We start from the raw sequence: 25237 nt of genomic DNA on the forward strand, positions 1-25237 counted from the left end.
TAGAGAAAACTGATATACACATAATTTTTTGTATCAAAAATTGTTATACATAAAATTTTCTATAGAAAAAAATTGTATACACATAATTCTCTATAGAAACAAATAGAAACAAATGTTGTACAATCAATTTTCTATAGAGGAAATTGTAATATACATAAATTTTTATAGAGAAGTGTTATACATAAATTTTTTTACAAAAATAACTGTTATACATATAATTTTTGAAGAGAAAATTGTTATATAGAAATTTTTCATAGTAATATACCCAATTTTCTATAGAGAAATAATAAATATTAGAGTGCCGACTATAGAATACGTATGATCGAACTTAATACCCAGTAGTCGGCACCCCTATGCCGACAATAAGAATTCATAAAAAATTGTGTTCCTAATGGCGGCAGCGATTAAAATTACAAAAAAATATATTTTTAACTAACTTTTTCACTTTAAATTGAATATTTCAACTGTTTTCTTTCATTTAAATCAATTTTTGTCAAATAAATCATTTAATTTCATATAAATATTCACTTGTTTAAGGTGGCACCAAAACTAAATTTTTTTTAAGAAAACTGACAGTACTACAAATGCTGCAAAGCTGTCACTAAATAACGTCAAATATAGAGGAAATTAGTAATCCTACTTAAATTTACTCATTTCATAAAGCAAAAAGACCATATTTTCTATGAAATATAGATCAAACCTTAATAAATTTGTACAGCTTTTCTTATTTATTTACATTTTTATGCAAAAGATGCCGACTACTGGGTGATGCCGACATTAGGTGCATTTACCCTACATTATAGTGCTCCAAAAAACTAAGTTTTCGAATTTTTTTTAACGGTCGTTTCAAAATTCAAATTTTAGTTTTTTTTGATACTTTGTTAAACAAATTCCAATATTTTTTGCAGAACTCTTTGTTTCTATTTTTAGGTAGATAATCATAAAACTTAAGAAATTTATTTATTAACCGATATTTACAATAATAGCGAAAAAAAATTAACCCTTAAACGGCCTTGGGGGTCAAAATGACCCCGATGTTTTAAAAACATACCAATTTGGATATATTTCAATAAAACCCGTTTGCAATCCCATTAATACAGCAAATCTGTCTGTCTGTTGAAAGCACGATAGAGTCCGAATGAAAATAGCTAGAGAGTTGACATTTTCCACACATATGTATTTCTTATAGGTCAATATCGGTTCACGTTTTCCCATACAAATTGCCACCGAAAAACAGCTTTAACAGTCATTACTATTTTATAAATACGAGTATAGCGACGAAATTTGACATAAATAAGTCAAATTCTCCCTACCAAGTTTTATGAGGATCGGTCCATAATTGACCCTACCCATCATATGCATATGGCCCCCTCCAAAAAAATGAATTTAAAACCCGTTACTTACTTAACGCCCACTACTGGCTTAAGAGAATCGGTCCATAATTGACAGTTTTTTAGAAAAAAATTTTGAAAAGCATTTTTGACTTCGTTTAATCCTGACAAAATAAAATAAAAATAACACAGAATATTTTACAACTCTTCTAGAACATTTAATTTGGCTACGTAAGGTAAGCAAAAGTGCTCCTCTAAAATTTCAGTTTCAAACTTATGTATATCATCTGGTTCGTGTCGAATTTTAAGTGTCGTATAGTGTAATAAATAATAAAATCTGTTGCAGTTTAAAATCAACTGAATTATAAAACTATCCAGATGGGGTTCTAAGTAATATTTAACAAGTAAGTACATTTCCTGTTTCTATATATCTATATAACAAAAATTAAGATGATTGCATTTACATATTATTAAAAACATTTTAAGTCGAAAAAAGTTAAAGTTTAATTTATTTTATTAATTTATAGGTTTTTATTAGGTTTTATAAAAGGTTATGTTTTCCATAATAAAATTTCGAAAGTAAAACTTCTTCTCAATTTATTAGCAAATTTTAAATCGAATCAATTTCATTCGGTAGATGGTGCCCAGAGAAAGTCCAGCCAGAATTCAGCAACTTCTAATAGATAGAATACTTTGTGTCCCACCAAATACCTTAGCACCATAGATATTTGGCTTTGGTAATGATTTGTCTAGTTAGTCGATCTCCTACTCAATATGATTACCTCTTATAGCGTTCCCTCCAAGAGCTTTCGTCTTTAATTCGCTTTGGCTTTGGTGATGATTTGTCTAGTTACTCGATCTCCTACTCAATATGATTACCTCTTATAGCGTGCCCTCTAAGAGCTTTCGTCTTTAATTCGCGTAGTTTCTAATTTCTCTTCCCTTTGATTAATTCTTCTACTCAGAATCTTCATTTGGTAATGACTTCAATCCTCCAAATTGTTTACAATATACCTTCTTTAATTCCGGCTCCTTCCATTTACAACAAAAGTTAAGTTGTTAACGCATAACATATTAATTTGACACTTCTATTAACACCCTCTTCGTTAGGAGATTTTTAGTACCATTTACTCTTTGTTTTTTTTTTAGTCAATTCAGTTTACGCGCAAATTACACACGGTTCGGTTGTAACAAAAAAGTCTCTTGGAAAAAATTTAGTTTTTGGTGAAAATAACAAAGAAAGTTTAAATATTTTTGCACAAAAATCTAATTAAAATGTTAATAAACATTTTTGTATAAAAATTTTCTTGAAAAGTGAGCAATAAATAAAAGATAAAAGTGTGTAAAGTTATTAAAATTTTGTTCAATTTCTATGATTTCTTTTTATGCGTTCTTTCGTTATTATTATGGTTGTTGTTTTGTTGTTTAAACATACATGTGTAAATGCAAATGATTGAATGCATGAATATGAATGTGTGTTTCTGTTGTGACATTTGTTTTTAGTAAAAAAGGAGTAAATAATGAAAAGTAGTAGTGTGTTTAAAAAAAATTAAATAAAAATTAGAAAAAGTAATTAAATGATATTAAAAAATGGTATCTGCAAGAAAAGAGTTAAGAAATAAAATCTTTTTTGTTGTATAATATCAACAATTCTAAGTAATATTTAACAAGTAAGTGCATTTTCATTTCGCCTTATATATTTATAAAATTCTTTTAAATACGCATGGTTCTTCGCATAAAAATTTAAAAAAAAATTAAAATTTTATTTTGAAGTTGTTAAAGTCTATGATATGAATCTATAATATCGATATAATTCTACCAGTTGAACGGCGCAAGGTCTTACTGCTGGTTCACTACTTCACTTCTTAACAGTGGGATATTACACTTTCACATGTATTTGGCCGCATATTCTTTTAAAACTCACATTAATCGTATAAATTGTATGCGTTAAAGAAGTTATGATCTGGTCAGAATTCAAATTTTTGTTCCACCAAATACAGAGGATTACTTAACCACCCAGAATGTACTAAAAAAAGACCTGAAGAAGTTATGATTTTTGTCATTGGTCACTACATCTGAAGTCATTTTCAAGAAGTAAATTTTATGTTCTTTTTCGGTAGTTATTAGGAAGTCATATTGTAGTATTTTAGAATACAACTAATTTAACTTAAATAAAATAAACATAAATAAATAATTTACAGGAATTTATCAATTAACTTCAAAATAAAATTGGTTTAATTCGATTAAATTCCGTACAAAAAATATACCTTTAAAAATAAAGTTGAATTCACTTCGCTTCTTTGGAAGTCAATAAACATCACTTCTGCTAGAATTAAAAAAATCCCTAGTGCTACTTTTGAAATGGTGAAAAATGTTTTATTTTTGCTGGGCAGTTTAGATATTTGATTTTGTTATCAATCACTGCTGCCAGATTTTTTTCAGTTCTCATCAACAAATATTTATTTTTTATCCACAAAAATCCCCAAGGAAACTCAAAAGTCCATTTTTATAGCATATTTTGACTTCATATTAGGTACTTAGATGATTTTGCAATGTCGATAAGTCTATTTGCTAAAGGTACGGTAGGTGCTATATGGATAAAATTTTTCATAAATGTTTGGTATTGTTTGGCAATTCTACCTCATGTGGTAAATATCTTAAGTTAGTCCCGTCCCTACAACAAATACAAATTAAACGTGCTTTTTGAGAAAGTAAAATATGCAGTAAACTAAATAAGAAAAACAAATATATTTAATCACATTTGACCTATAAAGCTCTTTTAAACCATAATTTTCTTCACTTTCAAACTTTTTTTTGGACAGGAAAAATTAAGTTGTTGACGCATATCTAGAGTATTCAAAAACCGAAACCGAAAACCGAAACCAACCGGTTTCGAAGATTTCATATTTTCGAAGTATTCGACAAGCCGGTTTTTTATATCGAATAACCGGTTTTTTAAATTACCTCATTTTATATAATGCATATGTATATGTACAATTATATATATTTATAAAAATCCGGTAAAATTACGCAAATATGTAAAAATTTTTAATAAATCGAATGAAAAACAAAAGGGCTCCAATATTTTGTTAAAAACCAAGGCGGTAAAGAGTTTGATTTAATATCCCATGTTAAACACAGATGGTATTTATTATCATGTGAATATGGAAATGTGTAAATCATGATTTTCTAGAGTTTTCTTTAATACATTTTTCATCTTAAATAGCTTCAAAACAGTTATCAAAGGATTTTAATGAATCCTTGTAGAGGCCGAAGCAATTAAATTAAATTGTTTTTCAACAACTTAAGGAAAATTAAAACACAATATGCACAAGAATTGTGTAACATTTTTATTATAAGACTTAATGAACGCAGAATAAAGGTAGTAAACACCCTTATAGTTTATTTAAGTTCAAGAAACACCCAACTAATGACTCCACCAACAGCAAACTCTTTACTGTGGAATTATATAATCGTTTATTTCCACGCAATGAGCTGGATGAAGAATTAGTATATTCTGATGTTGATTTATGTTTTGTAGTTGATATTTCTACAGGTGTAATTTCCGATTTAAAAAGCACTATAAGTAGTATGCAAAATCCAAGAAAGACAAGAAAACAGCATTCATAATTATATGATAATTTTATATACCTGGATAAATGCAACAAAAGAACGGAAAAGCTAGAAATCTTTTACATATAAGTGCCTTTTAACAATCTATCTATCTTCAACATTCTAAGCAAACAAAAAACAAGTTATGTTTCTATATTCGGCTGTGCCGAATCTTATATACCCTTCACCAAGTATGTTTTAAAAAAAACTGTTTTTATTTATTTTGTATCTCTGCACACATGTCACACATAACATACACACTAACAAATATAAACTGTAGCAGAACTAAATATTAACCGTTGTACTGTAATACCACCGTCAAACTGTATTTATCTTCTTGTACTTGTTATACCCACTTACCTACGTGAGAACAGAACAGCATCCAAACTTATAAAAAATATACAGCTGAATAAAACCAAATACATCTTCACACGCACATGTACATCTTTATCCAATTCACAGTTTTGTTGTTGCATTAAAATATGGCTTTTTTGATGAAATTTTCAGAGGTTGTCTCGGATTTTTGCTCATATCTCCGTTATATCTCGAAAGCATGTCTAACTGAATTATTGAAGATTAGGATCTAGCCGATATCTGGGGACATGTAAAAACTGATTTCAACAGACAGACAGACGGACATGGCTTAATCGAATCCTCTATCTTTAAGGATCCAGAAAATATATACTTTATAGGGTCGGAAAATTATGTTATAGAAATTACAAACGGAATGACAAACTTATATATACCCTTCTCACGAAGGTGAAGGGTATAAAAACGATCTCTTTTTGTTAATATTTTTTGAGAATGAATTTTAAAAATGTTTGTTATAAATTTAAAATGAAATAATATAAAACCATACACATTACATAAATGCATTATAAATATTGAATTCATTGTTAATATATAAAGAAAAATCGGTTAACCGGTTTTTTATACAAAACCGTATTCGAAAACCGGTTTTTGGAATAGACCGTTTTTTTGAATACTCTACGCATATCATATTAATTTTTCACTTATATTTAGTCTCTCTTCGTTAGGATCTTGTTATAAAAGCGACTTTCTAATACATTTTCTTTATTTCTCTTTTTTCTTGTATTGTTTTATACTTATTAATCTCTCACTTATGCTTAATATATATTAAACTTATATTTTTTATATATAAAATTTTAAATTAAAACAAATTATAACAAAATTTCACAATGTATCACACAACTGATCACAATGAAATAAATATATTTACTAAAATTTGCAAACACTTTTTCTTCTGAATTTTGAGAGCAAGAATGCATTAAATTATTTTGTTAGTGTATTAAAAAGTGTTCGCTTTTGAAATTTTTATGTTATCTACTTATTATCATTTAATTTTAAAATTTAACAAAATTAGAAAGTAACTTAATTTGTTTTTGTAAAATTTTTAACTTAGCACTGAGAAACATAAGCCCAAATTTGCTGGCAGGAATTGTTCCTATAGTAATCAACCAGTGTTGCCACATTATGTATATTTTGTATGTTACGTATGATTTTTATACTCTTCACCTTCGTGAGAAGGGTATATATAAGTTTGTCATTCCGTTTGTAAGATCTCTATTTAAAATCAGCAAAATCGGTCGGTAAATAACGGAGATATGAGCAAAAATCCGTATTTTTTGTATGTTTGGAATCCAAACATACAAAAAATACACAGCAAAAAATATTATTTGCATTTTTTGTTAAAATAAAATAACTTTCCCTTTTGTTTTGCAAATATATTTTTTAATAAATAGAAAAAAGTATTTAAATCGTTTTTAATTATATGAGAGTAGATTGTGAGTTATTGTACAATAATTTTTATGCGAATAATGTAAGTTTGAAATTTAAAACTAACACAAAATTTTTCCAAGTGCTTTTTAAAACAATTTTTTTTCGATAAACAAAAACAAAATCTACGTCTCGTCAATGTTTATTAGCAATGAATACGAAAGTGTTGTTGTTTTACTCTTGCTTGTATACTGTTAAGAACAACAACAACGTATTGCAAGTGTTAAGCGCATATAAGTGTATAGAAAACACACTGTCCATTGCTAAGCGCATTTACAAAAACAAAAGAGTACGAAGCGCATAGGGCTTGGGCACCCTTGCTTTGGATGTTTTATTTCGTTTAGCGTTGTTGTTGTTCTTTTTGTTTAGCTTTTGATGTAATAATAATGTAGTCGGGAAAAAATTTAAAATTTATAAAAGATGTTTAAAATACACTATGGTGAAGTATATATAAGATTCGGCACAGCCGAATATAGCACTCTTACTTGTTAATCTTAAATTTGTATACACACATACATATATCGAAAATATAGTACAGAAATGTTGGAAACTCAATATTACTTCAATTTTCAATAGGGAATAAACCTAACGCGATGAAGTTTTGTATTACTGAAAGAGCAGCAACAATTGTTTAACCTTTACAACTGGACCCAAATATTCTGGGATATTTTCATTACCCTTCACCATCGTGAGTACGGTATGTACATACACGCAGAGAAAAAATATAGCTGGTTGGTTAGAATTATGGTTAAAGTTAAAAGATATTATGAACATTTTTACTATCAAGAAATATCATATTATGATCATTATTAGTATAAGAGCCTATCATATTATGATTAAAAATAGTCCGAATATTTCTTCATAATATAATTTTATTAATCATAATGTGATTTTTTAGCATCATATTGTAGTTGCAAGCAACCACATTATGTTTTCATGTAATCATATAATGGTTTCAAGTAAACATATTATTGTTTACTTGAAACCATTGTGGTTATTGTGGTTACATATTAAACAAATTATGGTTAATCTAATGTACTCGGCGTAAAATGTAATTATTTGTTAATTTTCTTTTAAACAAACACAAAACATTCAAGCACTGGTATTCCCATATAAAAATATATATCCACACTTTCATGCCAATATAAACACAATATAATTTTTTTAATTATTAATTTTTTGTATTTTATATTTCTATTGTTTCCTATTATATTTTTTAGATATTACTTATTTTTCACTATTATTTTAACACTGCGTTTATTTAACAATTTATTTAATCTGATATAGTTCTGATAAACCATACAACTGATATAAAAATGGCGATGCCAAAATATTTTTAATAGTAAACGTATTTTACTTATATCTTAAACATTATATGGATAAACGTGTAAAATCCTACCATTTAATTGTTATTTGATAGTTTAAATGGTTCTAAATAATGATAATTATGTAAACATATTACATAATTATCATTATTTATTTGTTGTAAAAATATTTATTTTTTAGACAATCATTCTCAAATTTATAATTGTCATAAACATATAAATGTTTTCAGTAACTAAAATATTGATGAAATTCAATAAATAGAACAATTCTTTGTTTATGACAACAAAATATTGTTACAAAAAACATAAAATAGTTGTCCTACCCATGCCGAACCATGTTTTTTCTCTGCGTGTAAGTTTGTTATTTGTAATTTCTATAATATTTTTGACAATATAGTGTTCAATTGATCTATCTACATCTGTTCCTGAAAAGATAAATTGAAAAATCCAAATTTTTCGCCAATATATTTATAAGAATTTTTTAAAACGGCAATTTTTGATTTTGATTGATTGATTTTAATAGTTTAAAGTTATACAGTTTTTTAAGAACTGCTTTATGTACTATAATATCACTTTAACGGAACCACGACCTCGAGAATGACAAATATAAAGACTAAGAAATAACTTTAAATAGGATATATGTAATTTCTAAAAGTCGAAAGCTTGATAGCCATTCTAATAAAATTTGGTGAATGAATATATTTTTGTATAACTTATAAATATTCCGAATTTTATCATTTGGTAATGTTTTTAAGTGAATTATGTGCGTGAGAGAGATTTACGAATAATATTTCATTAAGTTATCTTTTAATATGAACACACAGGGAAATTTACAGGATTTCTTAAAAAATATTAGTGATACAAAAAAACTGTAAATATATCCGTATCTACTTTTACAAAGAGCGGATAAATGACTATCTCTTTTTGGAAACACTTAAGACACTTCACACGATCACTATGCGAATAACAAAAAAAAAAAAAAAAGTCGTACGATTTATATTTTTGGTGTTTACATGATTGGTATAAACAATAACAAAGTAAAATATGTAGAAACAGCTGTTTTACTTTTTTTAAATATGTTCACATAAAAACGCATCCCTGATCTATACTGATTTTTGTATTCTTTCACATCCAATATTTCCCTTAGCGAACAAGACTTTTAATCCCTTAACAATTATGCAAAGGAAAAGCCAATATTCATTTTGCTATTTAAAATTTCCCAGATTGCTAATTTCTTCATGATATTAAAATGTTAAAAATTCTGATTTTTACCCATCTTTCTGACAACATGTGAATTCCGCTTCAAAAGAATTTTTAATTTTTTGAGGCAGATAACGAAGCTAAAGAGAGAGTGAAAAAAGCAGTCGGACACAAAAAGACATGGACTATAAGGCTCAACCACTTCTTTCTTAACAGTTATAGTTATAGTTATATTTATTGAGACTTTTTTGAAATCAATTTTATAAGAACAACATATATTAAAATAACTAATAGGAAATATTTAAGATTATAATGTAATGTCTTAAACAAATATTAATATCGTAAAAATACAGTACCAAACTTAACAATAATAGTTTAAATTGTATATTAAAAAATTATATGTCAAAGCCCTTGCTCCCGAGGCTATCAATGTCGTGAGAGTATATCTCATATATTACTAAATAAACTTAAAATTAAATCTTATAATCTAGAGATAAAAAACAAACTTCAAATAAAAAATTAACCCCTGTGAGAGCCAGGATAAGTTTTTTTAAAAAAATCCGGTGACGAATTAGCCATGTTAAAAACAATATTTTCATTTTGTACTCCAAGAGAAGATACGTATGGTGTATTTGTTAAATTAAAACCTATTTGAGAATTATTTATTTCTTTAATAATAATGTTCTCATGATAACTTAGTCTTTTTATGTATCTTTTAATAATATCAATAACATAAAAGCTCAACGGTATTACATCTGATTCTTCATATATTACGACATTTGAGTATCTTTTAAATCTTGAAACAAAACTTTTACCAATGCATGATCGTAATACCTTTCTTTCAAAAATTTCAAATTTATTCATTAAAGTGGGAGAAATAGAGAACCAAATAGGAAATCCATACAGTAAAACAGGCCTTAAACAGGTTTTGTAAATTAACAATTTTGTCCTAATAGGCAATGATTTATGGGTTAACACTCTGCCAAAACATCCTTTAATTTTATAAACTTTTTTTAACATAATTTTGCCGTGGTCATTGAATTTAAAAAGTTTATTAAAATAAATACCAAGGTATTTAAATTTATCATTGAAAGGTATTTCAACACCATTTAAACTTAGTTTCAGTTTTTTACTTTCAGGGACAACATAGTAAGGACATTTGCCAGATGCGTTTCTTAAACAAATTGCCTCACTTTTAGAGGCATTTATTTTTATTCCCCAAAAATCATAAAATTCTTTAACTTTAACTAAGTGTCCAGAGACAATTTTAAGTGCTTCTGAGGGAGATTCGTGGTGTGCATAGAGTAGTGAATCATCTGCATAGAGTACACCTGTTGAGTTTAATAGGTTGTGGGGAAAGTCATAAATTAAAATATTGTATAAATGAGGTGCCAGAATTGAGCCTTGAGGTACTCCACAAGAAACTTCACCAAATTCGGACCTAGAATCATTTAATTGTATGCAATATCGCCTATTTTCGAAAAAGCTTTTGAACATTTTAATGATGTGTAAATCAATTCCAATATTTTTCATTTTAAAAAGTATTCCCTTTGGATACGCTCTATCAAAAGCTTTTTCGACATCAAGAGAAATTGCAACTGTACAGCGTCGTTCTCTTAAATTACATACAACATCATTTTGGAACTTTGATAAAGCGTCTACAGTCGAATGCCCTTTTTTAAAGCCAAATTGCAAATTTGGTATATAGTCATCATTTAAATTAATATCCATTTTCTCACGAATAAATTTTTCAAATAATTTTCCCAAATTAGATAACAATGAAATAGGCCTAAGGTTATTTATTTCACATGAGTTTGGTTTCTTTTTAATTGGTACAATTTTCGAAACTTTCCAGCTATCTGGAAAATACGCATTATTTAAACAATTATTGAAAATTATAACTAAAAATTCAAAAGCTATTACAGGCAATTTTCTTATTATAAAATTCGAGATATTGTCAATTCCGGCAGATTTTTTATTATTAAGTTCCTTAACTTGAGACATAATGTTGTCTAAATTTATAAATCTGTTTGAATTTTGATTGTTTAGAGCCGAAAAATTATCATCGAAATTGAATAAAACATTATGATCCAAAGAAGTCAAGAAGCTATTTATTTCTGAAATATCTCTCTCTAGTGTATTGCCACTATATATCCCCGAAAAATGATTTTTAAGTGAAGTTAACTTTTCATTTTCATCATTAATAATTTCACCATTAACTGATAAATCTCCAATTGTAGTTCTACGTTTATAGCCTAATATATTATAAATTTGTTTATGAGCAAGAGGGCCTGGTTTTATATTTTCAAGTTTGTCACTGAAATTTTTAATATGCTCTTTACTAACTTGTTCTTTTATTAAAATATTCAAAAGTTGGATTTGTTTTGAAATAAGTCTATACTGATCATTATTTCTATTCAATGTTCTATTGTAAATTTTCCTCAATTCTTTCTGCCATCTGTACTTGACCTTAAACATTTTTTTACAAAATCGGATGTCTCAAACTTTCTTGCTTTTAACTCAACTGACTTGGAGTGGATATTAATGCACGCATTCACCTCTGAAGTAAATTTATTGATATATGTATCAATTTCGTTGTTCATTAAATTTATATTAGAAGGTGGAAAATGTTGCGATATATTCATTGTTAAATCATTTTGAAAATTTTCCCAATTAGTGTCCTTAAATGATGAATATATATTTGGTTGATTTAAGATAAAATCAAAATCAAATAATTTTAAGCTCAAACTTAGCGGAAAATGATCCGAAAATGTAGGTAAATTTTCAAAATTATAATTTGGATCAATAAGATCCACTATATTTGAGCTCAAAAGAAAATGATCTAAAAATGAACCCCCGTTAGGATACGAAGGAATATCATTACAAAGTCTAGCAAATGAATAAGAATTAAGATTTAACCAATCAAAAAAAGTATTGCCATTAAGGTTGTTGGTATTATCTCCCCAAAAAGTATTCTTTGAGTTGAAGTCACCCCCTATTATTAATGCATCAAAATCAGTTGAAAAATTTGCAATGTTTGACAAACCATTTTCAAATTGTGTAGCATTAAAGTTACAAGGGATATAGATTGACCCAATTAAAATTTTTCTGACTAAATTATTTACTGAAAGGCGAATCTCAATGAAGATATTCGGGAATACTAATCCAGAAATTTCTATTTTTGAAAAAGTATAATTTTTTCTAATTGCGATACCTACACCTTGTGATGAAAGATCTGTAATAAAGTGATAATTTTCCAAATAAACTTTATGATGTGATTTTAAATGTGTTTCCTGAATAAAAGCAAAATCAATATTATTACAATTGAGTAAATTTAATAAATCTATTCTTCTACTTGTCTCTACAAGTGATCTAACATTAAATGTAAACATGTTGAATAATTTACGGACCATAAGTTGATAGAACTTCCCTTAAAAGACTTTTACAATCGTTCAATGCCTGAGATTTTGACATTGTTTTGTAATTTTTCATAAAATTTATTATTTTATTCTCCAATGATTCTGGTTCACATAAAACTTTAGCTATTTTCAAAAATTCATTTACAAAAGTAGGCTTATCTTGAGAATTATTATTAAAATGACTTGCAAAAGAGCGATTGGGATCTATACCACTTGAACTTAGGGCGACAGAAACATTATTAGAAACTTGTCTTTTCGTTTCATTCGATTTATCAGATATTTTCCTTTTTATATCTATATATTTTTTAAATGAAGGACAACCTCGCCAATTAGCTGGATGACCATAATTTTGGCAATTAAAACAGAAGGGTTGGCTATTAGATTCAGGAACAAATAAACATTTACCAGGTTCATGACTTGAAGAACATTTAACACAATTGTAAGATCTATTGCAATTTTTCGACATGTGACCAAAATTCTGGCACCTGTAACATTGAACAATCTTTTGATTTTTCTTTGGCTTTTCCCAAGTAACAACTTGATTTAAGATAAAACGAATGTTAGTCAAATCATTTAAACGTTTTCCCTCCTTGAGAGTAACTAAAAATAGTCCCGTTTCTATATTGTTTTTCTTTGAAAATGCTGTTTTAAATTTTGTAATAGAATAAATAGTATCAGGAGATAGATTATTTAAATCCGCCTCAATATCAACAATAGCTGTATCATAATAAAGACCGCGTAATACTAAAGACTTGCGTCTCAATTCTGAAGGTGTAAATGAATATGATTCAATATTCCTTTCTCTGAGTAATTGAATCATCTCAGTATGTGCCGACATATCTTGCAAGTAAAGTTTACTTTTAAAATTATTTTTGTTAATAATTTTAAATTCAATACCCTTTGCTTTTAATTGTTCAACTAACGTTTTAATATTAACTCCATAAAGGAATATAGGTGGACAAAATTGCTTATTTATCTTCTGCTTTTTCGTCACCGGATTAATTTTTACATGATTATTTTCATTTGCCTCAACATTTAAGTTGTCTAGAATTGCAAACCTATTTTGACTACAGGATGCCCTATTTTCAATGTTAACAGATCGCAATTTGGATAAATCTATTTTTAGATCACCTTTTGAACTTCTTTTGTATTTTTTCTTTTTAACTGTATTAAAATCAAATTCATCACCTGATGTTTTTGCCATATCAATACTTTCCTCTTGCGAAAAATAATTTGATTGAATGTCATCATTACCATTTGATTCTTGACTAAAATTATCTGATTGAGTCATTTGTTCCATATTTGTGGCCAAATTTGTATCATTATTTTTCTCTGTTATTTGATTTGAAGAATTTGAATATTGAAGTGAAGTAGCGGATTTAGAGTTTTTATATTCTGAAGAGTCAGGACCAGGATTATTGATATATTGATTGTGGGTTTTTGAAACTCCATCATTTTGTGCCGAATTAGGTACATAGTTCCAAAACTTATCCGGCGGTTTTTTAGGATGATTACCAAGCGGTACAAGGGGTTTGTCCATTCTCAAGGACAATAAAATAAATTAAAATTGAAAACTTTTTTGTCGTAAGTTTCAAAGGAAAAATATTTTTTAATATATTTTATTTAATTTTTTTATGAGCAAAACACGTCTGCCTTCTATGAAAATTCAATTATATCTCTCTTTCTTAACAGTTATGTAAAAGGTTTGAAAGTTATTCGAGACGATGTGCCGTTTATTATTCATTATCAGGTCAAGGATTTTCATGCACTAAAAATTAAAAATATGCGCTTATAATATACACATTAAAATAAGAAAATATACACTAAAAATTTAAAAAATATTCACCAAAAAATATATCTTTGTGAAGTTCCATATTAACAGATATTAAGATCTTATGTTTTTGACAACAAATAAACCGGGTTTTAGGGACTGCTTTATGTACTATAATACCACCTATTGAACATATTTTTATATAAATTATATTTCTTCCCAATTTTATTGTTTTTGATAATGTTCTTAAGTGAATTATGGACGTGAGAGAGATGTAAGTACAAAATTTCATCAAGTTATATTTTTATATGGACACACAAATGGACAGACTCAGAAATTGATACTGAAACGATACTTTAAAGACCAATATTTTGGACGTTACAATTAGCAGCACAAACTCAAAATACCTTTCGCACTATTGCGGTTTAAAAAATTAAATAAAATATGCAACAACAAATTGATGCAATTTTGTAGCAAATTCTTTGGTTCGAAAAAAAATAGTTAAAAATGCATTTGGATAGAAATCCTCGCCCTGTTCATTGTACATATATTACGCGATATTTCATAATTTATTTTTACTTTTTAACGGATTACTAGCCTTAAATAAATAATTACACGTATTTATTTATTAACTCCAAAAACAATTTCATTACAAAAAAATAAACCTTAAATTAAATAAAAAATATTACATATTTTCTCTTCTTTGGACGTCAATAAACATCACTTACGCGGAAGTTAAAAAAATTCAATTTGTGCTACTTTTGAAGTGGTGATAAATGCTATTCTTTTTGATGCGTTGTTAGTGTTCAAAAAATAAGATAATTGAATGTTGGAAAAAAAATTGCAACAAATTCTAAGCGGAAAGGAAACTAATATTAACAAGTATGTAAGTGCATATGGATTTCCTACTTCTTTCAAAGCAGGAAAAATTCATTATGCCGTTTTTAAGGAAATGAAATATTATTTCTAGTTTTCAAATATATGCAATAGATGTCGACACTTCGTGGAAATAAAGCATTTTTTGTTTACGAATCTGATTAAATGTTATCCGTTTATTTAAAATTTCATTATAAAAAGAATTGTTAGAACTGCAATAATTTTTGGATAGGTAACAGGTTCTTGTATTTACTAAATTTGTTCGTGGTTCATTCAAATATCATTTTATATACATTGTTACCAACTTTAAATACAAAAAAATGTGTCTTTGATAAGTAAACTTAAAGTAGTTTCCAAATCTGATAGCACTTAAAGAATTTTTAGGTCTTCACTTCAATACATCCACCAGGTTAATTATACCCTACACCACTTTAGTGGGGAGGGTATATTGTGTTTGTGCTGATGTTTGTAACGCACAAAAATATTGTTCTTATACCCACCTTAAAGTATACCAATCGGCTTAAAATCATTTTCTAAATCGATTTAACTATGTCCGTCTATATAAACCTTGTAATCAAATTACAGGTCGCAATTTTGAAGATGCAATGAAAATTGAGAATGGTTAAGATCAGTCTATTATTTCACCTAGCCCCCATAGAACTTGTTAACCTTAGAATCAAACTACAGGTTGCAATTTTTTAGATAATTCAATGAAATTTGGCATTTGATCTTCCATGGTATAGACGAAGCTTATTGAAAATGGTTAACATCGGTCCATTATTTCTCCTAGTCTCCATACAACTGAACCCGCCGAATAGGGCTTTTAAGTTCATAATTATATTTTTAATATAATCGTATCTCAATAAAAAGTTACAAACCCAAGTTCTATTCCATGAATTTTATAATTATGAGGCAGAATGATTTTTTTTAAATAAATCTAGCATTTTTAAATGGCTGTTCCGTATGTTAAAATTCGGTAAATAATAAAAATAAGCAATAAAAATTATTACTGACATTAAATGAAATGATTCATACATGTACATTTTTAATAATAATCTTTTCTACAGAAATTAATATACATAAATATATAACCCCTTATTCACAAAAAATATTTTTATTTTATAAAAGGTTTATAAACAAAATTTCCATACAAAATCTAATTTATAAACCATTTATAAAATAACAAATATTGTTTGCGAATAAGGGGATTAATATTTAAAATGTTTCTTCATGCTACACATTCATAAATGTGGATAAAATTTAATTATTGTTTTTCTATTAAATATTTTAAATATATAATCTTATGTACATACAAGTGATATGTAGAACTATTACAAAACTGAAATTCTAAACAAGTAAGAATTCTATATTCGGCTGTGCGGAATCTTATATACTCTTCACCATGGTGTGTTAAGAAAACAGTGAGTACCAAAAAGTCCTAATTTACATCACTTTCTTCGGGCTCAACATGATTAAAAAGTCCAAAAAGTTCACTTTTTACGGTTCTCACCAAATTCCGTCTCTACATACTTAATTTCATATTTCTAGGTTCAATATTATAGAAAATTGCAGAATGAAAAAGTTCCAAAAATTCCCATTTGTTTGTTCTCGTCTAATCTGGGCTCTACATACTTAATTTAATGTATCTTAGTTCATTATTATACAAAACTCAGAAAGTACCTTTTGAAAAACGTAAAAGTACCAAAAGGTTCCATTTTATGTGTTCTCACCTAATTCCGAATCTCATACTTAATTTCATATTCCTAGGTTCAATATTATAGAAAATTTAAAAATGTACCTTTTTAAAAACGAAAAAGTACCAAAAAGTTCCCTTTTATGGCTTCTTACTTAAATCAGGCTCCACATAATTAATTTCATGTTTCTAGCCAATTACAACACACTAGTGCTGCTTTCGCTCTGCTACTCTTACTCTGCTGCTCTCGCTCTGCTTTGTTTGAGTACAATAACAAAATTAACCGTATGATTATGCATTTTGTTTTTTGCAATTTCTGTCTGAGCATGAAAAAAATCTCAATTTTTGATGAAATTTTCAGAGGTTGTCTCGGATTTTTGCTCATATCTCCGGTATTTATGGACTGATTTTACTGATTTTAAATAGCGATCTTCTCGAATGCATTTCTAACAGAATTATTGAAGATTCGGATCTCGCCGATATCTGGAGTCCTCTAAAAACTGATTTCAACAAACACACAAACAGACAGATAGACAGACAGACGGACATAGCTTAAACAACTCCGCTACCTATAAGAATCCAGAATATATATACTTTATGGGGTCGGAAAATTATATTATAGAAATTACAAACGGAATGACAAACTTATATATACCCTTCTAACAAAGAAAAGAAGATCTTAAATGTTTTATGCTGGATAGAAAAACTTATTAAAAGATTTCTTATTCAAAATCGAATACCATTTTAACTTGGCCCTAGAAATTGTCACTTTATAACGAGATCCATTCACCTCAACCGTATTTCCAGTCGAATACGATTTATTTCTAAACACTGCGATTCATATATTGTTTGGAACAACAAACCAATACTTCTTGTTAAAACGAATTTTTCGTTGCTAATCTATAGAACGTTTAAATGTATAATAATAAAAATATTATAATAAAAGTTACCAATGTATGTATGTGTATATCCAAATATTTAAGATCTTTAGGACTATTACCACATATTCACAAAAACTAAAGGTAGAATTTTATAGTACAGATAATTCATTTCTAGCTATTATAATTGCATTTTAATTAAAGGATCTATAAAAATCATTAGGAAATCTTTCCATCAGCTTATCTTTCCGTATATGAATAATAACGAGAAACAAATAATCAGCATTATAAAATCCAACATTTAGTTATTGGCAAGTTGTAATAATGGGCCTAAAAAACTTTATGCAAAGTCCTATGTGGTTTACTTTCATTTAGTTTTTGAACATTTTTCAAAAAACACTTATTTTTCTCCTTGTTTTCAATAGTTGTTTTTTATTTTTAATTTAATAATGACATTATAATCTTTGAATCAGCTTTTCTATATAATCAATTTATGATCTATATGATCAATTTATGAGCGAAATGTTTCCCTTTTAAGCACCATAGAGTGGAACTTCTGTGCTAACTACAGGACCATTATTAGAGGAAACAGTAGTTGATTGAGTTGGTGGTCCTGTGTATGCATTACCGTTTCCAACGGGTGGGGTAGGATAAGCAGCTGGTACAGTTGGCATGGGAGCTGCCTTTGTTAAGGCACTCATGAACATGCACATAAGGCACAAGCTTATAACAAAGTGAAGAACTAAAGAATAAGCAATAAAAATGAGCAAATTATTAAATTGAACTATGGAAACGTAGTTTTTTTTTCTTAAATTATTTTACAAAGTATTGTACTTACATTTCATTTTGAAAGTTATTTGTTTTCCAACTAACTTGTCTGACGTTTTCACCTGATTTGTGTTAATGAATCTGATTTTCTAGCTTTTTATATGATTTTATTAGGTTTATGTTATATTTAAATTGCGTAATTTCTTTATGATAATAAATTAATTTAAAATAATATTTTATATATCGTTTAATACATTGTTGTTATAAATGTTATCTTAAATATTTTTTTAGTAAATAATTTTTTTTTAATTTTTTATCTTAACGTTTGGATTTTCCAATCTGAGTCAATGGGGATTTATATTTCAATTTTATTTGAAGTTAACATTTATTAGACAGATCTTCCATTCGTTAAAATCAACTTTAAATGGATTTTAATATGAAGCATATGGTTCCTATTATTATAAATTTTATAAAGTTTATGTCATCGACATACCCATTAAAAGTAATGAGTTAAAAAGCTAAGCTACTTACTTCTTCATTAGTATTTTAATTAATTATTTTAACACTACGATGACGTTCACTTACAAATGGGGAGTTAAAGGAGTACTTGTAATTTTGCTTACATAGAAGGTGTTGAGTGGATTGTGTTGGTTTTTAATAATTTTTTTTAATAATAAAAATTATTTTGACAAATACAAATGTTAGCAATCTGATTAAATATAAGTTTTGGGGTATTTCTGATTTAGATGAAACTTGGTAGACACATTCTTTGTATTAATATGAAGTTTAAAGTTCTCCAAAATTTTCAAATTCGTTACAGTTTAGATTTTCTCAAGGTTCAAAGTTTTCATTTTTATAAGTTTTTTTTTCGACAAGCATTAAATTTAAATATAAACAGTTTATCCGATTTTAGTCCTTTTAGTCCCCAATTAAAGCCTATGTCTTCTAGTTTGGCAATATTTTCAGGCCTAAATTTTTCAAATGATTTTAGTAAAAGGTACAGTACTTTATTCTGAGTTTCTGACAAGTTCTGACCAATTTTGATAAGATAATACCCAAACATTAAAATTTCTTGTTTTGATGCTTTTAAATTCATAGGAAAATCTTTATCTTTTTTTTTAATTCGCGTTTAAACCACTACTACATTAAATATATTTGCATGTATGTAATTAGCAAGTCTTCAAACCATTATAAAAAAAATAATTAAGTGGCAACAATGTTTCAGAACAAAATTGTTATACAATTTAGAATTGGCAAGGTCTTTATATTTAAATATGTATTTTAGCAAACTTTCGGCACGGACCGTGTGGCCTAATGGATAAGGCGTCGGACTTCGGATCCGAAGATTGCAGGTTCGAGTCCTGTCACGGTCGAGGGTGGTTATATATATACTTTCTTAAATACTTTTTATGATTTTTATTTAATACATAGAATTCTTTGTTTAACTGTATTTGATGCTTACTATATAATTGTTTATTTGAATCTTAAGTAAACAAAATGAGAAATTACATTTAAGTATTTTACCTATCGAATTAAAATTAATTTTTTTAATAAATTCAAAGTTTTCAAATAAATTCTTAACATTTTATTAATAATTTAAAAAAGATTAGTATAAGTCTTGCTTAACTGGCATTAATAAAATGTTCTGGGATCCCCGGCAATTAATAGACCGTGTGGCCTAATGGATAAGGCGTCGGACTTCGGATCCGAAGATTGCAGGTTCGAGTCCTGTCTCGGTCGTAGGGAACTTTTTAAAGTTTTGCCAGAATAAGTTTATGGGTTGATGGAAGTTTTAAGTTAAAATTCTACATTTGCGTTCAAATTAGGGTGTTAACTTCTTTCTCGGCGTCTAAATACCACAACACAATCATGTATTGCTAGTTTTTAGTCTCGGTTACCATGGTGTTTCTATATTTATATCCAAATACATATGTATGTAACCGCAATTAATAATGATTATAATTTAAAACATAACTTTTAAAGTGTATTTTAGAATTGTTATATGTTTGATAAAAAAAAAATACTTAAAATTAATGAACAACTCGGTTAAATCAAAATTTTATTGTTTATGGTAGAGGCCCTTTAAAGACAGAACTTAAAATGTTATCTTTAGAGTTTAGAAATAATAAATTTAATTAATAATTAATAATGAATTCAATTTTATAAAAAAACGGCTCCCAAATGGATATTTACAAGGTGTCCTCGAAATCGGTAATTATCATAGCGTAACAATAATTAAGTCTGTCCGAAGTAAAAAAAAAATCAGACTTTTCAAATTTTGCCGATTTGGCCACATTTGACCTTAGGTCCTTGCAAAGTTTGATTTCAAGAAAACACTTAAACGTCCGTAAAGGTGGAAGTATACAACTTGCGGTGTACGCGGCAACGAGTTATAGGCTTCTGTCAAAAAAAGTTGAACAAGTTTCACACTGTAGTTTATAACGCGTCTGCCGCGAAAAATTTAGCAACTTTCAACTTTTGACGCCTCGGCAGCTGATCAGGGTTGTTTTTTGTTTTGTGTATAATAAGAATGAACTTAATTTAATCAACAATGAAAGAAAAAATTTAAAAAAACAAAAAAAAAACTTAAAATTTTTATTTTTAAAACAGTAATAGTTAAAAAAAAACATTAAAAGAAATGACCCGTTGTGTGTAACTTGCAGCTTGTAAAGCGCGAAAAGTTTGAAAAGCGTAAAACGCGTTGCCGCCTCAACGTGTGTTGTGCACTTTCACCTTAACTCCCCAGCAAAAATTAAACGAAGTATTTCCAAAAGAATAACTTCAAAAATAGCAGTAAGTGATTTTTTTTACTTTCTGTTGAAGTGATGTTTATTAACAAAAAAAGAACATAAAAATTACTTTCTAAGAATGACTTCAGATGTAGTGAATTTAGAATCAAATAAAAAGGACATACCTTCTATAATGAACTATATATGTAAGTGTGTGTTAAAATCATCACTTCTTCAGGTCATTTTCAATACTTGTATTAAGTAAATTCTTCTTCTTTTTAGCTTCTTTGGAAGTTATTTTTTTTTGCTGGGTCACTTCTAATTACTAGTATTACAATATAATTTGACACAAAAAAGGAACACCTATAGAATTAGCCGATTTTCATAAATATTTACATTAACTACGCTTCCATTTCATGTGTTAGTCAATATTAAAAAAAACAAGGTATGATTCCTTTTGTAAACAAACGACATGACAAAATTGTTTTTTAAGTATATATTCCTTTTATATAAAATCTATACTACTCGGATTGCGTACGAACTTCATATACTACTTACCACAATATTTTCAAAATTCAAATAAAAATTCACGCAAGATATTTCACTCTAAAACAATTAACGGGTGTTAAACGTATTTATTTGAAAGTATACAACATACAATAATAGAACACTTTAATAGATTAAACTGAAATAAAACAATTTTACAAGTTTTAGTCTCTAAGTTAAAACAATAACATAAATATGCATTTTCTCTAATAATAAAATTAATGCAAATTAACAATAAACAGTTAAACTTAACGATACTTTAGAAGTTAATTTTTTTTTAAATAAATCTTTGTAATTTTTCTACAATATACTTTTTAAATGATAGTTCATTAAAATGCATAAGGTAAACTACAAACAACAATGAACACAGTTATTATTTTTTTTTTTGAAGCGAATAATTTGAAACACAGCAACATTTTCAATAATAATTAATACATTTTTAGGTTTTTCAACATTTGCTAATTTAATAATATATAGTTTTCTACAACTTTGTCTATAACATTTTTTTATAATAATTTAGTATGTATATTTTTATATCAATATTTATGTTGTATAATATCAATTTTATTTAACGTTATGTAAATATAGTAGGTTTTCTTTCTTGTTTCTTTTCTATGTAAATACTTTTAATTATTTATGATATGTATGTGTGTGTAAGTTTATTACATATAATAATTTTCTATATAATAAATACATTTTTAATGCCAATTAAAAACAAATTTATTTAAATGTAACGATTTTTCTTAATGGCTGAAAAATTACATTTATAATATGGCAACACTTTTTATATTTAATATCAGCCTGGTACTGTTGCCATATTGAAATATATTTTGTGGTGAATTTTGTTTATGTATAACAGTTATTCTATATATGTATAACATAATTATAACAGACTTTATGTGTGTTATTTAGTGGTAGTAACAAGTTATTGTATACAATTTGGCTACAGGGTGAAGTATGACCGTGTGGCCTAATGGATAAGGCGTCGGACTTCGGATCCGAAGATTGCAGGTTCGAGTCCTGTCACGGTCGCAGGACAAATTTTTTTCTGTATTTTTAATTTAGTAAATAATTTTATAATGACATCTTTTTTAACAAAAAGTCTTAATAATTAAATTAAACAAATATTTAAGTCGTATTAAACATTTTTTTTAGATCATAAATACTTATAAATATTAATTTTTTAATTAACTCAATCATATTTTTATAAAGCTATTAAACTATCGTTTCGAACTGATTTTGTACCTTATCCTCTTCGATTTCGTTAAACACATTATTTTTAAATTCGTTGCGGCGTTAAATTTTATCGAAGTACACAGAGGAAAAAACAATATATATACGCCTATTACCAAATTGACACCAAAGTGTTTATCATTTTTCAATAACATCCGTTGTCAAAGTATATAGTACAAGACCACGCAGCGTTGTCAACATTGCAACAATTCGGCTTAATGTTGACTGGTGTTCACGTATTTATATTAATATACGTATTTATATTAATATACGTTGACAATGGATGTTATTAAAAATTAACAGGCGTGTATATATGTTTTTCACTCTGTGCACAAAGTTTATACTTTTCAAATTATTTTTCAAAGGCTTAAAGTTTATATGAACATATAATTTCTAAACTAATTATCCGATTATTAAATTGCAACCAATAATTTGTGACCAATATGTTGTCAATTAAGGGTCGATCATTATTAAATTTCGCCGATTATTCTTATACAAAACGTAGTTGTACTTAAGGGGGCGGGGATATTTTGTTGTGTCCAATATCATCCAAAATCAATCGGATATTGTCATATCTATAATTTAATATATTAATCTTAAAGTTATGGAACAAGTTAAATCTGGTGGCATGTCTTAATGACCATGGACATTGTTGCACTTTTTGAAATTATTTAAGAATTTAGGAAAGGGATACTACCGAAAATAATTTCTCATAAAGTTGACATATTATATGCTTTGGATTCCTTTAAACAAGTTTCCTATATGCAGTTTTAAACAATAAAACCAATATAATTATTTATAATATAAATTAATCACAATTAATGAATTCAGGAGTGCTCCTCCTGATTCAATCTCTACTGCCAAAAGAATAACATTTTTCACCACTTCAAAAGAGATTTTTTACCGTCTGTGGAAGTGATGTTTATTGACATTTTTTTGAATCAAATTAGTTGAAATACTACAATTTCACTTCCTAATAACTTCCAAAACAAAGAACATAAAAATTACTTCCTGTGAACGTCTTTAGATGTAGTAAAATTGGAATCAATTAAAAAGGACATCCATCCTATGTTAAGCCTGTGTTAAAACCAAAACTTCTTCAGGTCTTTTTCAGTTCTTCCATGGAGTAAATTCTACTTCTTTTTCGCTTGTTTGGAAGTTTTTTTTTTCTTTGCTGGAATATTGTATACTCTTGCTTCTTCAACATTGTCTTATTTATTAATTTAAAATGAATCCTACCAAACTAGATGTAGTACATGATCGATTTAGGTAATCCCAAAAGTACTTCCCTGTATACATTATTGAACTACATGCTTTTGTTTGGGACCAGTCCTAGTCTTTTGAAGAGTAAGTACTCTCTATACGTGTGTGCGAAGTATAGAATAGAAGCACAGTATCGGTATTGAAATTAGTATAATGCCAGTATTGATTCGGTATTGATACCGTTACCGTAAACGGTATCAATATCGAATCAATACTGGTATTAAGTTTTGAACGGTATTTAAGCGGTATCGTGTTGACAACCTTGCTTAGAAGGCAATTGTTTTGCTTTAGAACTACCAAGATGTGTATTCCTCAGCTATGAAATTCCGTTTGTTATTAGATAACTTAATCAACTTTATATATAGATATACATATGTACTATATATGTATATGTATGACAAACAAATTTTAGACTGTCTTAACTTTGTACCGACATACAATAATTAATTATACATTTACTTATTGAAAAATAAAACGTGTGTTATTGATAAGACATTTTTTCAATATTATTAATTATAATTGATAACTAAACATGTTTTAATTTGTTTTTAAAGAGTTTAATTTTTATATCTCTTTTTCTTTTTTTCAGGTAAGTGAAGAAATCATTTAAAAGTAATATAAAAAGGTAATTTTTATATTTATCTAAAAGAATTTTAAAACAAAATTTATATATAAAAATGCTGGTTTTATGAATGAAGAAAATATTTTATCTAGAAGTAATGCAAGTTAAGTTCTTCTAGAACAAGTAAGAGTGTTATAAATGGCTATACCGAATCTTAAGTACCCACCATCAAAC

At 27.4% G+C, this 25237-nt stretch overlaps 1 protein-coding gene and 3 non-coding genes across 4 annotated transcripts in view; all 4 read left to right on the forward strand.

Annotated features, from left to right (window-relative positions):
* The first annotated feature begins 1614 nt into the window (after positions 1–1614).
* LOC111681207 (DNA polymerase theta) overlaps positions 1615–25237 on the forward strand; it is a 213196-nt gene continuing 189573 nt past the window's right edge. Inside the window, exon 1 of the mRNA XM_046948046.1 lies at positions 1615–1735. The gene's annotated coding sequence lies outside the window, so the exon portion shown is untranslated. The remainder of the gene's footprint in view (positions 1736–25237) is intronic.
* Positions 19971–20043, forward strand: Trnar-ucg. Its single transcript has one exon. It is a non-coding gene; the product is annotated as a tRNA-Arg (tRNA).
* Positions 20338–20410, forward strand: Trnar-ucg. The gene has a single exon. It is a non-coding gene; the product is annotated as a tRNA-Arg (tRNA).
* Positions 22905–22977, forward strand: Trnar-ucg. Its single transcript has one exon. It is a non-coding gene; the product is annotated as a tRNA-Arg (tRNA).

The sequence above is a fragment of the Lucilia cuprina genome, chromosome 4, assembly GCF_022045245.1.
Source record: "Lucilia cuprina isolate Lc7/37 chromosome 4, ASM2204524v1, whole genome shotgun sequence".
In the NCBI taxonomy this organism is placed as follows: Eukaryota; Metazoa; Arthropoda; class Insecta; order Diptera; family Calliphoridae; genus Lucilia; species Lucilia cuprina.